General features: G+C 36.6%; 1 protein-coding gene across 5 annotated transcripts in view; it reads right to left on the bottom strand.

The window, feature by feature from the left end:
- The window catches only part of MPP6 (membrane palmitoylated protein 6), a 55,371-nt gene extending 38,888 nt beyond the window's left edge, over positions 1–16,483 (bottom strand). For 2 of the 5 annotated variants that reach the window (XM_032236857.1, XM_032236854.1), the window contains exon 1: positions 15,841–16,483. The gene's annotated coding sequence lies outside the window, so the exon portion shown is untranslated. Of the gene's footprint in view, positions 1–15,000; positions 15,407–15,795 lie in introns of those variants that run through there. The other 3 variants (XM_032236853.1, XM_032236851.1, XM_032236855.1) reach the window with 3 other exon arrangements.
- Positions 16,484–16,869: the final 386 nt, after the last annotated feature.

Genomic DNA, 16,869 nt, shown 5'->3' with positions numbered 1-16,869 from the left:
TGTTACAGCTGAGGTCGAGAAGGCTAGAATTCCTGTGGTTATTTCGGCTTCCTCTGTTTTGTATAACTAAGAGTCTGGTTCAAAAGTCATTATGAGTTTTTGCCTTGGAGGAATCATTCCTTAATTGTCATTTTATGTTACAAAACAATATTATGACCATAGTCCTAACTTTGTTTAAACAAGGCACACTCCCCTTGTTTGAAATGCAGACTTATTGTAATAATATGCGGAAGGACCTTGAGAGACTGGGTAAAGAAACATTGCCACAGGAATGGTTAGATAAGAGATGGCATAGGTGCTGGGGATGGGGTTTGCTTGACTTGCAAGATTGATGTCAGCCTCATAGGATTAACTAGATAGGAAACACAACCAGATGAGCTAATTCTACTTCATTGTAAACAAAAACTTTCAAGTCTGAGTACAATTCTTCCATGCCCATCTCCTTTACAACCCAACCTTTGTCCTAAGAGTGACTTCTGAGCCTCTTACACCACCCAGTTGTGGGCTAAGCTGTCTGTTATCTGACCACTTCCTTGGCAATGTCTCTTTGCCCAGTCTCCCAAGGTCCTTCTTCATACATACCACTATAGTTATGTACTATCCTAAACCATTATGTTAAATCCTTCATTCATTTTTTTCTTTAAATAATGCTCTATTATAAATCTCTATGTGTGTGTATATATATTTGCGATATAAATAATTACCAGTTATTTCCAACTAGAAATAAAAATAATTTCAATCCGATGCCACTAAGAAACTAGAACATACCATACTAACAATCAACAATTATTTCTCTACAAAAGAAAAATAAGAACCCCTTAAAAAGCTAATTTTTGGAATTCAACAAAATCCTTCTGAATTCAGCAAATTCTTCTTGAGTGGAGCAAAATTCCATGTTATTTTTCTTGACACTAATATGGAAATTGTTTACCACTGCTTTTCTCAATGTTTTTTCTATTGTAAGTCTAGCCTATTGCTTCTGGTATTTCCTGTGGCTTCCCATGAGTTTTTCAGTTATGAGCCATATTCAACTAGGTTTCATGGAATGTAAATAATCTTATTAATTTAACATCCACTAAACTTGACAAATGTACTTCAATGTAATAATCAGTATAATCAGCTTCCAAGACATTGTAGCAATGAATTTGATAAAACGTGGTTGATATGTGGAACTTTTAAAATATGAAATTTTAAAAAACATGTTGAGGATATTTGTATTTTCTTTCCATCTTGGTAAACAACAAATATGGGTATTTCTCATTTAGTGAGTGGCTCATTTAGCAGCCACTTGCAGGTACAATAAGAATGAAAAACTAACTTGTGACTAGCCCTCACATTTGCTACCTTTGCAAGTCTATAAAGTAGAGGAAATCTAAAGCAAGCTCATAAGTACTGTACAATCACAGTTTTACTTAGCAAATGCTTTGCTTAACAACCAAGCTGCCATTCCCAATTGTGGTCACTAAAAAAGGTGTACCTGTAAGACTATCCACTCTAGATATGTCTAATTTTTTTCAATCCTGCCAATTATTGGCCTTGACAACATATTCCAAAAATTAAACCAACAGTCAAATAATCACCCTGGTTTGGGATCTTGGGGAAAAAGTCACTTTTCTTGAGAAAGGCAACCAAATACATTAGATTTAATGAATACTGTATGTTTAATGCTTTTAAAATAATTATTATATAATGGCTTTAGAAAATGACTGGTTTATATTTCTACTGTTGCTGGATTTTTGCATGCTATCCAGAGTGAATTTCCATGATATGGACAGTTATATAAATTTGATTAATAAATACTTTTCATATAATGGCTTTAGATAATGATTGTTTTATACTTCTACTTTTTTATTTGATTATTGTATGCTGCCCTGAGTCACTTTTCACAAGATGGGTTCAAATACAAATTTGATTAATAAACAAATTAATAAATAGTAATAAGTTCAATACATCTTTAGACTATGATATGAATTCATAGTTCAATGTAGGTTTCAATATCAATTTGATTAGTCCTGCTTTATGCATGAAATCCATCTGGGTATCCTTGGGCCAGACACTTTCTCTTAGCCCAACTCATACCACAGTTTCTTCCCATTCTTCAGTGCCTCCAAACCTAGTCTCAATAGAATGGTCTGGCCTGTTTTGTTGATATGATGTTAACATCATGAAAGCAAGGTGATGGATTTCCATAAACCAACATGACCCATATCTTTGGCCTTGGCCTTTCAGAATGTCCAGGTAGAATAGTCCTGGCCATCTGGAAATCCACCCGCTAGGAGGATTCACTAATTATTTAAATAAATAAAAAATAGCACTTTTATAGCAGGTATTATATACTGTATATACTCGAGTATAAGCCTAGTTTTTCAGCCCACTTTTTGGGCTGAAAAAAGCCGCCTCGGCTTATACTCGAGTCAGTGAAAATTTTGCCCAAAATGGAGGAGAAAAGGGGGCGGGGACATGCCGCTGGGTGACACTCATGAATGGCCCAGTGCCCCTGTGAGTTTCCCCTCCCTCTGTGTCAGTTTGCCCCGCAGCGCGCACCGCACCATCCCCCCTCCTCACGTTCTAATGTAATGCAGGGCTGTCTTACGATTCCCCTTCCTCCCCCTCCTGCCGCTCTGCAACGATGTCCCACCTCCTCCTTGTTATGGCAAGCAGCCACATAGCGATGTCCCACCTCCTCTGGTACAGTGATCCAATGATAGGAATCACTGTGCCGTGTGTCATAGGAGGCGGGACATCGCTCCCGCGGCTGCACGGGACATCATCATCACAGCGGGACATCAGCATCATGAGGTGAGTGAAGTATTTCATTGAATACACCGCTAGTTTACTGTTTTTCTTTGAAATAAATATTCAAAAACATTATTGGTATCTATTTTTATTTTTGAAATTTACCGGTAGCTGCTGCATTTCCCACCCTAGGCTTATACTCGAGTCAATAACTTTTCCAGTTTTTTGTGGTAAAATTAGGTGCCTCGGCTTATATTCGGGTCGGCCTATACTCGAGTATATACGGTATCTAGGAATACAGTTAGCAACCATAAATGGGATTGGTAACTCAGCCACTAAACATTACTCAATTGCTAAGTAGAAAAGCATATGACTGTGACAGGCTTATGACCATACTTGTCCTTCGGCCATTAAGTTGGTAAGCAAAAAACCTACATGTTTAAGACTTATGATTTTACTACTCTTGCCTTCCCTATTAACTCTGAATGTTGTAAGTCAGTTGCAAAGCATACCAATGGTGATATTTTGACTGCAAGTCACTGCAACTGCTGAACATACGAGGATTGGTCACAAAGGTTTCAAAGTTAACTAGTTATAATTCTAATGCAGCCTAATCATTTAGTTTATATTTGTCCACATTCAATTTCAAATAAGTATCCCACAAGAGGGGTGTCAAACTCCTGGCCATAGATCAGATGTGTCATGCACTAGCTATGCCCACCCCCATTTTAACAAAGGGGGAAAAGTCACAATATGTCATGTGATGACGTGACGATGAGAGTTTGACACCCCTGTCCTACAATAATGGAAAAATGTTTAGTGTTCAGTCACATGCATAACTCCCTTGAAGGGAAGACTTTGGAATCATAGCTAAGAATCTGCTGTAATTATGACATCTTTTACCTCCTAAGGTATTACAGAAAACTTGCAGAAGGTGGGATGAAATCTTGTAATTCAACAAAAACTGTTACTATACTTTAGAAAATATGACACAGAAAAAGTAACCTTTTGTAGGATTATTACTCATATACCACCTGTACTGTGATTCTAATTATGTAAGTGTAGTCATCCAAGTACACTTACTAAGTCTCCTGTTAACACAGCATTCTCGCCCTAAATGGGCAATTTTGTTTTTATTCTGTCGCGAAGCCTGAGAATTACTCCTAGGTCAAAATTCCCTCTAGGCTTCAATCTATTTTAGGACATGTTATGATCACCCATTACATTAAAAAACTAAAGCCTCAAGCCACTCAACCAGGAAATCATATGAATATGCCTATAATAGAAAGGTAAATTGACTTCATGATTCAAGTTACAAAAAAGGTTTTATAAATTAAGATATTTTTTTCAGTGAACAACAGCAACTTTCCATAGTTTGATGCTTTTTCTTTTTTTCTGAAAGATATTTACCAAATCTAGGACTTTTTGACTAAAAGAAGAATATTACTACTTTTGTAAACCCATGTAGTATGTTGCATAGAATTTTGTGTAAATATATCAGCTTCTAGAAAATATAACCTGTAGTTTTTAAAATTTGAAAATATTCCAAATAATTCTGACGTGTTAAATCATAATGTAACTGATTTCTGTGCAAACAAGTCTACCAGGCAATAATCAGGAAATCATGTTTTAAAAATCATAGTTTAAAGTTACCTATAAAAGTTTCCTTAAGGCTTTTTGAAGACTTCCAGCATTATTGATGAAGCTTTTTCTATCTAAACCTCATATTTATACATCTGTCTGTGGAGGTGTAAGATTTTATGGTTAGAATTCATTCAAGGGCAGCACTTATCAGTCTATATAATTATATGGGGATAAAAAAAGTATTCTTTACCAAACTGCTGTGAAAGGACATCTTCTGTATAACTTCCTTAGAAAGAGGTTTGTATATTTAATTTGGACTGCTCAAAATGCATATTCAAATACACCTTATTTGGCATATTCACAATCTAAAAAACATTTAAAATCCAAGCTTATATTAAAAATTTTTCAAAGGGCTACCCAATAAAAACTTGCTGTCTATTTCAAAATTGTTATTTTCCCAATGTAATTTCCATTATTTTATATCTGATATCCCTCCGTTCTGCTTTAGAGCCCATTGTTTTAAGTTGGGCTCCAAGAACACATTGAAGTGTTGATACAATGCAATTCTTGGTGAGCTCAGTTGTTTGCTTGCAGTCTTTTCATTTCAACTCGGAGCTACAAATATTCTCCCTTATTGAGACTTTTCATTACCCAACTGAGTGGAATAATCAGTGTAAGCAGCTGTGCATCTAATTATATGGTTAGGTGTGCAATATATATAAGCTGCCCTTAAACTGTAACTTAATATGTCATAATTTGCAGCATCCTCTTTTGTGCTAATTGAAAACATTTATCTCAATTCAATAGTATTTACAAGATTTCTTAAACATCCATACCTGAAATTCTACTAGAAGCCCTGAGACTCACAATAATTGGATTTCTGAGAAGATAATTCAGGGTGAGATTTTTGAAAAAGCTGTTCATCATCCAGGATAAGTCCAACTGTACAGTTTAATTTCTAGCTAAACTTACATTACTGTTAATCAGGAAAACTATATAAACATGGAATTACAGTTAGAGAATGAAATGGTCCTGCTTTCTATCAAAAGCTTCATCAATGCTAAGTCCTACTTACGTCATATAATTATATAGCTTAAGACCTCTGAAACAGCAGAGTTTCAAAAATCATGTAACTGCAGTTTTCAGATAAATGGCCCCAAAAGCTTTTAACTACTAGTTCAGAAGACAATGATATGTCAAATCCCAACAACTGTAGACAAGAATATAGAAAACTAATCTCTCCAATTTTTTTTCTTAAAAGTTCAGACATGCAAAAAAGCACACCTTAAAATGGAGATAACACTCTTTAAAGTTTCAAGAGATTACTAGTTAATGGAAAAATAAAATAGAAATATCTTTTAAAAAATAAGGTCTTCACTATGTTTATAAATCCAAATTCTTTTAAACAAATGACTTTGCTGACTACTTTGAAAACTGAAAATTGATTCTAAGATAACTATGAACAGTTAGATACCAAGACAAATATTTTTAGAAACAGTTAGATACCAAGACAAATATTTTCTCAATCTTAGCTGCATCAGTTCATTTTGCAAATCTTGAAATAAGTGGCAAGTTTTAAAATTTGAACTCCAAATCCCAGCAGTTGACATTTTTCTTTTTTCCTTTTAGTAAAAAAGCACAAAGTACACAATGATGTGTAAACTCTTATTAAAAATTCTAAGGTTTATTTTATTCATTCTACACATTTAATCCTGTTCAAATTCACGTAAGTGAACAGGACTTATTTTTTTGAACTCAAATAGAACCATATTCTTTACTTTCTCCAAACTTGAAAAAATATCTGCATTTATTGGGGGAGAAGTAAGGGCTGAAATATAGATTTTAGTAATTCAGAATTCTGGAATTTAATGGCAGCTGTGCATCTAATTATACAGATTACGTGCACAACCTATATAAACTGCCCTTCAACCACGTCTTACTATGCCACATAGTTGTAATAATAAAACTATTATCGAAGATCAATTAATAACACTCTGTACTGTGTTAATAAAAAAGGATTTTTTTAAAAAAAATCTCGTCTCTCTTTTAAATTATTTACAGCCATAATTTCTAATACTTACATTTGCAATTCTACTAGAAGCTCCAAGACTCACTTTTCGTAATAGCATTTAGGCTTAGGACATAAAATCATTCATTATATAAGACATAATTCTATTTCAAGCTTTCTTTTTAATTTAATCATTTGCTTAATTAATCATCTGACAATTCATATTTCATCACCCTTAGTTAAGGTTGTAGCCCCAAGGGTACTTTTTCAAGAGGCAACCGGACTTTCTGGGTTTTTTTCTTTGAAAACGTTTCATTTCTCATCCAAGAAGCTTCTTCAACTCTGACTGGATAGTGGGGAATGGAAGGATTTACACTCCTTGCAGACAGCTGATCATTTGCATTCTTTTAGTGAGTCGCTAAGGTCACCTGGAGGTTTATGTGTGTCATCAGGGTCACCTGAGTAGTGCAAATGGGTGTGGACCCTTCTTGGAACTGTTGAAAGTACTGTGTTGTAGATTGGGGATAGATGATATCATATCCCACCAGCTCTGTTGAGAGAAGGCTGTTTAATTTTGACATAGATGGCCTCTTTGACTTCTCTTTCAAACCAGCGGTCCTCTTTGTCCAAAATGTGGATATTGCTATCTTCAAATGAGTGGCCTGTTCCTTTTAAATGCAGTGGACTGTTGAATCCAGTCCTGATGTGTTTGTGCTCCTATGTTGCCATACGCTTACAATGAAAAAACTTGATCTTAACTACAGATACCTAACTCAAGACCACAACTAAGTATCTACCATTTAAAATATGTTATATTCCTAATCTAGCAATACGTGGGATCACTGAGCTATTGTTTTGGTGAAATACTTTGGAAAGAGGTTAAAGGAACAAAGGGATGGGGCGAGCAGAGGGCAGGTTCTTTCCATCCCAGTTCCTGTATGACCATGTGATGATGCCTATGCAAGAGTATTTTGATGCAGCTCAGTTCAAGCTTAGAGAAATTAGATATGATGGAATGTGCACCTGGAGTTGGCAGTGGGGGAGGGAGTTTGGCAACACATAACTTTCCTGGAGTGGTGGTGGTCCAAATTGAAAGACAGCACAGCCCTGAGCTGGATGAGACAGTGGGGAAAAGGTTCCCTAGAATCTCTCAAGATGTACCTAGTGGGCTAGAGCTAGAAGGTTATAGATGCTGTTTGCAAAGGTTCTGTCCATTAGGTGTAAGCAAATAAAGCAGGGTGGATTTAATTTAAATCAAGTTGATTTAAATCATTATTTAAATCACTAGTAAAAAGATTTGATTTAAATCAACTTGATTCAAGTCATAATTTTTAAAGAGCAACTGTCATCTCTATCCGGCAGGGGCTTCTCCTCTGACCCGCTGTTGACTCACTAACAGTTCCATTCATTTTAATGGGTCAACTGGTGATGCGGCAGTGACACAACAAGGTGAGGAACATAGCAGGCAGCAGAGGAGTGGATGCCCGCCAACAGGTGCTGCCATGATGAATCTGAAATGGCAGGTGCTCTCTAATATTATATTTATAAGCTGCTTAGAAGGTTTCACTTTTATTTTTGTTGCTTGCCCTTCCTCCTCACACTTAAGAGCCTGGTGGTACAGATGCATTTCTCTTCAAAAAATCATACAGTTTGTAGTGTACATATATTTGCAAAACAATGGAATAAAGGAATATTCCTGAACTTTGTTTTATGATTTATCTCATTGTTACTGTGGATTTGTGTGAATGCATCAATGTAGTGCATGTTATCTCAGCTTGTATTCATTGAATTTACCAAAAATGTAAATATTGCAGAATATACAGCCTTATGCTACATAATTAAGTTCCATTTCATGCTGAATAAACTAAATTTATCTTAATCTTTAGATGTTTAATCCAAAAGCATTTTATTTAAAATAAATTTAATAAAAATAAGAAACTCCAATTTAAAATTTAAAAATCCATTTTTAATTTTTTAAAAAATCAGCTATTTTTATCTACCCTGAAATAAAAGATTGGACTTGAATGAATTTTGCTGCTTTTTACTTGGATCTGATGTTATCTATACTTTAAAATAGTGGATGTAGCTGAAGCCCCAATCATTTGAATGGCAATACAGAATTTCATTTCCATGTTGATAGGCAGATGGGGATAATGTGCAGGATAGCAGCTGTGAGTAGCATGCAAAAATAAGGAGGCAAAATAGTCCACAATTGGAAGAATGGAAGCATACACTAGTATATGACTACGAAACATACAATGAATCAACAGATTAACCTGTTTTCCATCAAAGGGAATAACGAAACAGTCATAATGTTTACTGATCCACACATCCTTATATTGCACATAAGAAAATCTAAAGTTGCTATTACAACTTTATCATCATGTCATCATATTATTTTTGGAGGGAAACTACATGCATTTATTCTTTCTCTGCTTCGTAGAAATAACTTTTTATAAAAAATGTAGGTTGTATCAAAGGTAATAATGAGGAAGAAAATAGAAATGGAATAGGAGCCATACTATGAATCATTGCAGCTTTTTCAATCTCCTTTAGTCTGTTTTGCAAATACTTACCAAAGCAGTTCATGAATGCTACTTTGCTCTGTAGCAGACACAGAAAATAATGAAAGGGAGAATTTGTGCAAAATAATACTCCCAGACTTACCACTGGATGTGAAAATCCATCCAAAGATTGCTAAGTACATAAACCTGAAAATTGGTAAAATTATTTCAATCAGCAAAATAGAAGGAAGAATGTAACTGTTATTTGTATTTTATTTTCCATTCCACCAAATGACAACGTAGTTTCTTAATTATTAATAAATAATGCACTGATCACATCTATTCCCATGTTCTGAAAACCACTAGCCACATTTGTGTTTTATGAATGCACTGTCATCAAATAAATTTGGAGAGGTTTACTTATTTATCCTATTTATATGGCCACTTATCTCAAAAAGTAACTTTGGGTAGTGAACAGTTAAAATGTAATAAAAACAATTGTACACATTACAAAATTTAAAATACAGGGTAGCCAACAATGTGAACACAAATCACTAGTATAACTAAAAAGTGGGTCTCTATATACCCTAAGGACTCAAGCCCTGGACACAAAGCACCACCTGCCAATTTCCAATTGTTTGTTTTAAATCAACACTGTTCATTGGAAATTCCCCCATGTTATTCCCATAGAGTTCATGCACTTAACTCTGCTCCCTTAACTCTGCCTGCTCTTCTCCTACATCAACATTTTCTATATAACAATAGAATATATTTTATTCCCTTAACAAGCTTTGAGAAATCTTTGTTTTGCTCAATTAAACATTGAATAACCAATTTGCTGCTGAAACTTTGCTACAATCTTTTGTAGGAAAAGTTATCTCAGATAAATTGTTCCTTGCAATCATTTATTGTTTCTATTCCCTATGTACAGAACAAATCACGGTTTGGTAGTTTTTTTCCAAGCCAACCATGCAAAATTATCAGACAATATTCTTATAAACACAACTACTAAGTAATACGGATTATCTACTTTATCTTGACTAGGATAGCTATACAATTGCTTTAAATTAAATGCAGGCAATCTAACCCTAGACTTGTATAGATAGTTTATAGGCAAACAAATGAAAACAGATGCAGAGTGTCCTCAACTTATGACTGCTACAGTTGGGACCAGAATTTTCATTGGTAAGCAAGGCAGTTAAGGGTGTTGTATCTATTTTACAACCTTTTTAATTATGATTAAGTGAATCACTGCAGTTATTAAGTGAATCCCATGTTTGTTAAGTGAATTCAGCTTCCTCTAGTTACTTTGGTTATGGGAAACAGCTGGGAAGATTACAAATGGTGATCACATGACTTCACATACCTCCATATACTTACGAATACTTCTTCCTTCCAAAATTAGTTATTTGGGAAATTTATAAACAAGACACAATGGAAATTACTCATTTTCATAATTCTTTTTATCTTTAAATTGATGTTTGACAGACAAAAATGTTAAACCAACACTTAATCTAAGGATTTTCTCTTAAATGTGCCCATTTGATATTCTGTTGAAACACATCATGAATGTTTGCAATTAAATATATTTAGAATTGGTACAAATTTATAACGAGGCTACTTTTAAATAAATTATAAAATTATCATATCAATTAATTTTACCAACACTGGAACTTACTGCAACATCTTCAAGATCCATATACTTTATTAATATAGTTCTTTATGTTAGCATATCTGCACAAAATTCACAAATGTGAAGTAATTAGACTAAGTAGTATATTTTAAAAATGTTGTAAACCTGAAACATAGTACCAAATACATACAGTGGTATGTTGGAACTCAATTGCTTTGAAACTCATTGAATTTGGTACTCATTTTTTTATACAAAATTTTTATCCCAATAATCATCATTTGTTTGGTATTCAACACACAACCTAGAACATATTGGTGTCAGCTGCCTTGTGACTTACTACATTATTCCTTATTGGACAAATTTGTCTAATATTGTTTTTTATACACATTGCACTCTAAGACTCAATTAGCAATGAGTACCTAGAGACCACTGTACTATATAACTGTAGGTTTGTAGAAGAATAGCACTAATAAAAGTACTACAGCAGCATTATTTGTACTTACAATGCCAACATGCAGATCTCTAGATGTTGATAATCTTCAATTAACTATCATTCATGCAGCAACTGCTACAATCTTGAACAAGGAGACTTATCTTTGAAATTATGGCTGTCACAGTGTCCCCACAGTCACATGATCACTATTTGGGGCTTAACAACTGGCTCACAATTACAAGGGTTGCAGCATTTCACAATTACCATTTGCTGCTAAAAAGAGATTGGACAACCATTTATGTGAAATGGTTTAGGGTTTCCTGCCAGAGCAGGGGGTTGGACTAGAAGACCTCCCAAGTCCTTTCAAACTCTATTATTCTGTTATTTGTCACTATTTGTAACCTTCATTATTAGGTTCAACAAATAAAATCAATGGGGAAGCCGGAAGAAGATTACATGTGGCAATCATGTGATGTTGCCCCTAATAACCACATGGTAGATTAGACATACAATATTGTACTTTATGACCGTGTTGCTTAGCAACCGGGTTCCTCCTCCCAATTACCATTGCTCACCGAGGATTACCTATACAAAGATGTCACTCTTTGCTCACATTCATTTCTGTAAGCGCTACATTGCTTCACAGTTGTAGTCAATTTCTTTTCTTTTTTAAAGTATAAATGTGAATATTGGGTAATTTTGGGGAGACAGAGATGTGTTTTACATCAAATGTCTCTTTCTATACCATGACACATTGATATTTTTTGTTGTTGTTACTCCCTTCAACTTAAGTGTGGACTCTTGACGGCTGCCTGTGCTGGTCCTTGCAGTTTTTTTTGGCAATAATAATAATAATAATAATAATAATAATAATAAGAAGAAGAAGAAGAAGAAGAAGAAGAAGAAGAAGAAGAAGAAGAAGAAAAAGTCCAGTTGCCATATCTCAAGCTACATACAACTGTAACTGGATGACTGAAAATCTTCATCAACATTTTCTTAGCAAAGTTCTTCAGTGGTTTGTCATTGCCTCCTTTCTAGGACTCTTCTCCCTGTAAAGACTAATGCAGAGTGCTGGGGAAAACAAGCTTTTGATCCTATCACCAATATAGTCCCACTATCCTCAACTTTTTATTAATAAAAGATATCATGAGATGATAAAACAATACTGGTATTAAAATCTGGGGAAATCATGTTGAAGTAGGTTTTCTCCTCAATGATTCTCACTTAGTAATGTATGGGCAATTGATGAGCCAGATGACATCAAGAAGGGGATCAGAGAAGCAACTCCCTTTTTCTCTCCGCTCCTTTCTGATAGCAACTCATGAAAGGGTCTCAAAAGAAATACCATATTTCTCTATTTATAAATTACAGCATATACAGGACAGAATTACAATGTAAAAGCAGACATGAAATTAGATGTATATATCGAGGAAAGCCAAGGAGGCTAAAATAGTGGGTGAGATAAGGTAGGCAACCCTGTGCCCCTTTTAATACGCCTGCAATAGATATCTAAAAGGAGCATGGATTTTATCACCAGGTTGTACCACCATTTCTATGTTGCTGGCCCTTCCCTCAGATGTATCTGTGCAAGGCAAATCAAGGCCACAGAAACTGAGAACAAGAATTGATGTATCTACAGGTATTCCTGGTTTTACAAACACAATTGGAATCAAAATTTCCACTGCTAAGTCAGGTAATTGTTAAGTGAGTCACACTCAATTTTACAACCATTTACCATGGTTGTTAAGCAAATTACCACAATTGTCAAGTGAATTACATGGTTATTAAGCAATTCCAGCTTCCCACATTGACTTTATCGGAAGCTGGCTGGGAAGGTTGCACATGATGATCACATGACACAAGGACATTGCAACCATCCTAAATACATGCCAGTTGCCAAGCACCTGGGTTTTGACTATGGGAATGCAGTAATGGTTCTAAATACAAGGGGCAGTCTTGAATATTTTTTCCAGTGCGTTTGTACATTTGAATTATTACTAAGCAAATGGTTGTAAGTTTAGTGTTTATTTGTTTAGTTTGATATTTGGTGATGTCATGAAAGCAAGCATGCAATTTTACGACACAAGTAGATTATCATTACCTTTCAGAAATTCTTACAGCTTCAGAATCTAATCTGTATCTTGGAATTTACTGATGATTTCCCATCAAAATATTAACCAGATCCCAGACATTTAACTTTTTAAAATCAGGAATGGCTTATGGAATAATTGTAAGTGACTTCCATACAGTTGTCAAGAAAATTATTTGAATATGTATACACTATCCCATATATTCATAGACAACATTTTCTCTTCTTCTTATAATTCTTGCTTATTTATTTGGTAGCAACCAACAGCTGCATATTAATAATGTGCTGGGAACTATTCATTTGTGCAACAATTTAATACTTATCCAAATATAACAGTGGATTCTGAACATTAGCTATAATTATATGATGGGAATTCTACATATAACTGGCTTCTTAATGAAATTGAGCCATTTTCTATTTGTCCTTTCATGGTCACAGTACTGAAGAACAGATACTTTCTATTTTATAAAGATTCAAAAAAAAAAGTTCCCCAAAACCCCAGACCTTAAAATAGTGTTAAATCTCTTGCATAATTGCATATCCAACACTGCAGTCCATTGGCAAAAGTTCCAACACATTTATTAGAGTCATTAGGGCTAACAAGCAAGACATCACTATTTCTTCCACATAGTCATTTCTTTCATTGAAAAGAAAGAGGACATTAATGAAAACACCAATCAACATATTATCAATACAGGACCAAAAAACTCTCTTCATTTTTTGTAAAACACATAAGAATTTTTGGCATCTAAATTTTTTACAATTGCAAATGAATGCACACAACCAAGTCAATTCCTTCAAAGTTCCATCAATCTTTATGCTAAGTACTGTACCTACTAAAACCATTCTTAATCCAAGGTACAATTCTAATTGAAAATCCATACATACTAAAATTTCAAATAATTTGATAGTCAATTAGGTACCAAAATATTGTAATATGAATACAAAGAATAACATAATAAAGTATTATGTTATCTCCACTATGATTCAAGGAACAAAATCTTTTGGTTGTAAAGAGTTCACCTAAATGGATAATTTTGAAAAGCCCACAAGTTGTAAACAAGAGAGATGAAAAATGAACAGATGGCTGCAGCATGTACTGAATATTCTAGAGTTTCTCTCATTAACATGCTTTTTTTTTTTGAGATTTTGAACGTACCAAATTCAAATTTTGATCCTGTCTGTAGTACTCAGATATGATTATAGTTGTTGAAAAAGGGTTTTAACTGAGGAATTTTCACAGAGAAATTGCTAAATAATAGCTTGTCTTTTAAAATAACTTATAACATGCACCCAAGCCAGGAGTCAAGGTAGAAACATTATGACAGTCATCCCTGCAAGACACTTGCAATTCACATACAGTGTTACTAGAATTTACTTGTCTTCCTCTACTGATACAACGTAGTCCAAAGGTCTATTTATAGTTGCCCAAGGCCCCTCTCTTCCCAAAGTCAAATAAAATGAACTTTAATTGATGGATGAAACCCTGTACTGCAGAATTGATTACAAACTCAGCAGTAGCAGCAGGCAAATTCCTGGTGAAAGAAAAAGGGTGTTGATGATACTAGCAGATTACTACCACTTGCTCTGTCATGAGTTAAAGATTATCCTATATACACTCTGTCCCCACAACAATAATTGAAACAATGCCCCTCCTTCAGCAATAGCAGTGACCAGTTGGCTGGCAGCCATAAAGTACAGTCCATTCTATTCAGGACTGACCCCTACTAACAACAAATGACACTCAGCCAGTCTTTCATTCACATGTTGAGTTTCAGTAAACTCTTTCAATTATTCTGATGCAGACCTTTCTAGAGATTGAATCCAAAATAAAGAGATACCCTTGACAGTTTTGTAACAATGGACCTGAATGCACCTAAAAAATCATAATGCCAAAGAACATCGTGTGATTCCTTGTTCGTTTAGCTTCTAGCAGTCCAAATGGCTATTTTACCAGCATGGGTGAAGCGCGACAGTACGTTTTCCCTGCATTTGGCAGACTTCAACACTTACCTATCTTCTCCCCCAGAAAATCGCCCTTCCCGCGGCCAATCCTTGCGCTTGTCCTGCCTCCCGCCCTCCCAGCTCCAAATGTAGTGAAGTGACAGCACCACAGTGGCAATTACAACCCACCCAGCTCTTCAGTCAGCTCCGCCACCTTTCCCCCCCTTACTCAACTGAATGCGGATTGCAGCTACAGGCAACAGGGAAAGGGAGCGGGAGAGAGAAACCAGAATGTGTGTTTTTCATCTGAAATGGCAAGACGAACCCCCTATTTTGGGGAGAGCGCGCGCAATAATCGCTGAAGGAAAGGGGAGGAGGGTGATCTGTCCGCGCACCGCCCCTAAATTTTGCGAAAAGAGGCGGGGAGAAAGAAGAATAATCCCGCAGAGGTCGAGGAGATAATCCCGAGCGGGAAACAAAGATTATCCCCCATGGGAGATAATCCGGGGCAAGAAAAAAAGACAGCCCAGAGTTGGGAGGAGAAGGGACACGGAAGAGGTGGGGAAAGCGGCAAAACGCCCCATTACGAGCCACGAGTAAAATACCTGCACGAGCCTTAATCCCCTACCATAAAACGCCCAAAGAGGCCGCCACCAGTTTCGCTCCGAGGCAAGCTAAAGCGAGAGTCACGGGGTAGGCTCCTCGCCGGGAACCAGTTCCTGTCCCACAAGAGCTTTGCCCGCTTCTTCTCCGCCCTCTTCCATACACAGAGGCTCGGCATTCACACAGGGTGCGCCACGACAGGACCTTATGCCCCCCCTTCCTGCGCACCCCCGCGTAAGGAGAAAAAAAGGGGGGACTCGCCTGCCCCAAAAGCCTCTCTCCAGAGCTACGAAGGTGGGCAGTTACCGGTGGGTTGACTCGCTGGGCTCGCTGACTGGTCTCGCCTCTCCTTTCGCTCGCACGCGCACCCACAGCCTCGTTCTCTTCAGTGGACGCTGCCGCCGCTCCGCCTCAGCCCCATCTAATGACCTGAAACTCCCGGCAGCGCGCCCCCGCAACCGTCTCTGCCCGTCGAGAGGCGCACACGGTAGAAACGGGTACCCGCCGGCCGGGCTCTTTTGCGCGCGCAGCAGTCCGTCCTACTGTTGCTGCTGCCGAGGCAAAGAGCGCGCGAAAGAGCTTCTCCAGTCTAGTTGATCGGGCGGGAGCGCGCGAAGCAAGCCCCTCCCCCTTTAACTCTTTCGCTGCCTTCTGACTGGGCTTGCGGTTGGTCCCACCTTTCTGGCCTGGGGACGCCAGTTTCGCCATTCATGCCAAGGCAAAGAAAAGGGAACTCGCATGTGCTTTTGTCTTTTGTCCCGGATATCTTCTATTGCCTGCATTCTTCGGGCTGGAATGTAACGAGGATGAAAACCAGGCGATGTCAAGGCCATAAATGAATGCGTGTCAACATTGGGCAAATCAGGGTGCAGAATTAAAGATGCAATACTATTCGCACTTATTCTGAAATAAGCCCGATTAAATTGACGAATGCTTACTCTGGGCAGGCGTGTTTAGGCGTGTTGTTATCTAAATAAGGAAGTAACCCCATTGGAAGACTAGGTTTATTTATTTTTTTACTTTCAAAGGTAGATATTATTCAGAACACGGCTCGGATTGAAAATAGTTTGAAATAAATCGGAATGAATTCAGAATTAATCCCTCCCTCCCCCCCACACACACACACATACTCACTTCCTTTCTGAACTAAAAACTTTTGTTTTTGAGGGTTGAAGTTTTTTTTAAACATCCCAATCTCACATACATTAGCTGCATTTGGCAGTAAATTAACATAAATTTACCTGTAGTGGTTTACATGTCATTCAGAATGCTTGGGTTGATTATTTCAGAAATTTACAATTTCAAGAGTAGGACTCCCAAAAAATTGTTTTGGAT

The sequence above is a fragment of the Thamnophis elegans genome, chromosome Z, assembly GCF_009769535.1.
Source record: "Thamnophis elegans isolate rThaEle1 chromosome Z, rThaEle1.pri, whole genome shotgun sequence".
In the NCBI taxonomy this organism is placed as follows: Eukaryota; Metazoa; Chordata; class Lepidosauria; order Squamata; family Colubridae; genus Thamnophis; species Thamnophis elegans.
Note: the sequence above shows the minus strand (reverse complement) of the source record. Positions and strands in the feature narration are given on the sequence as shown.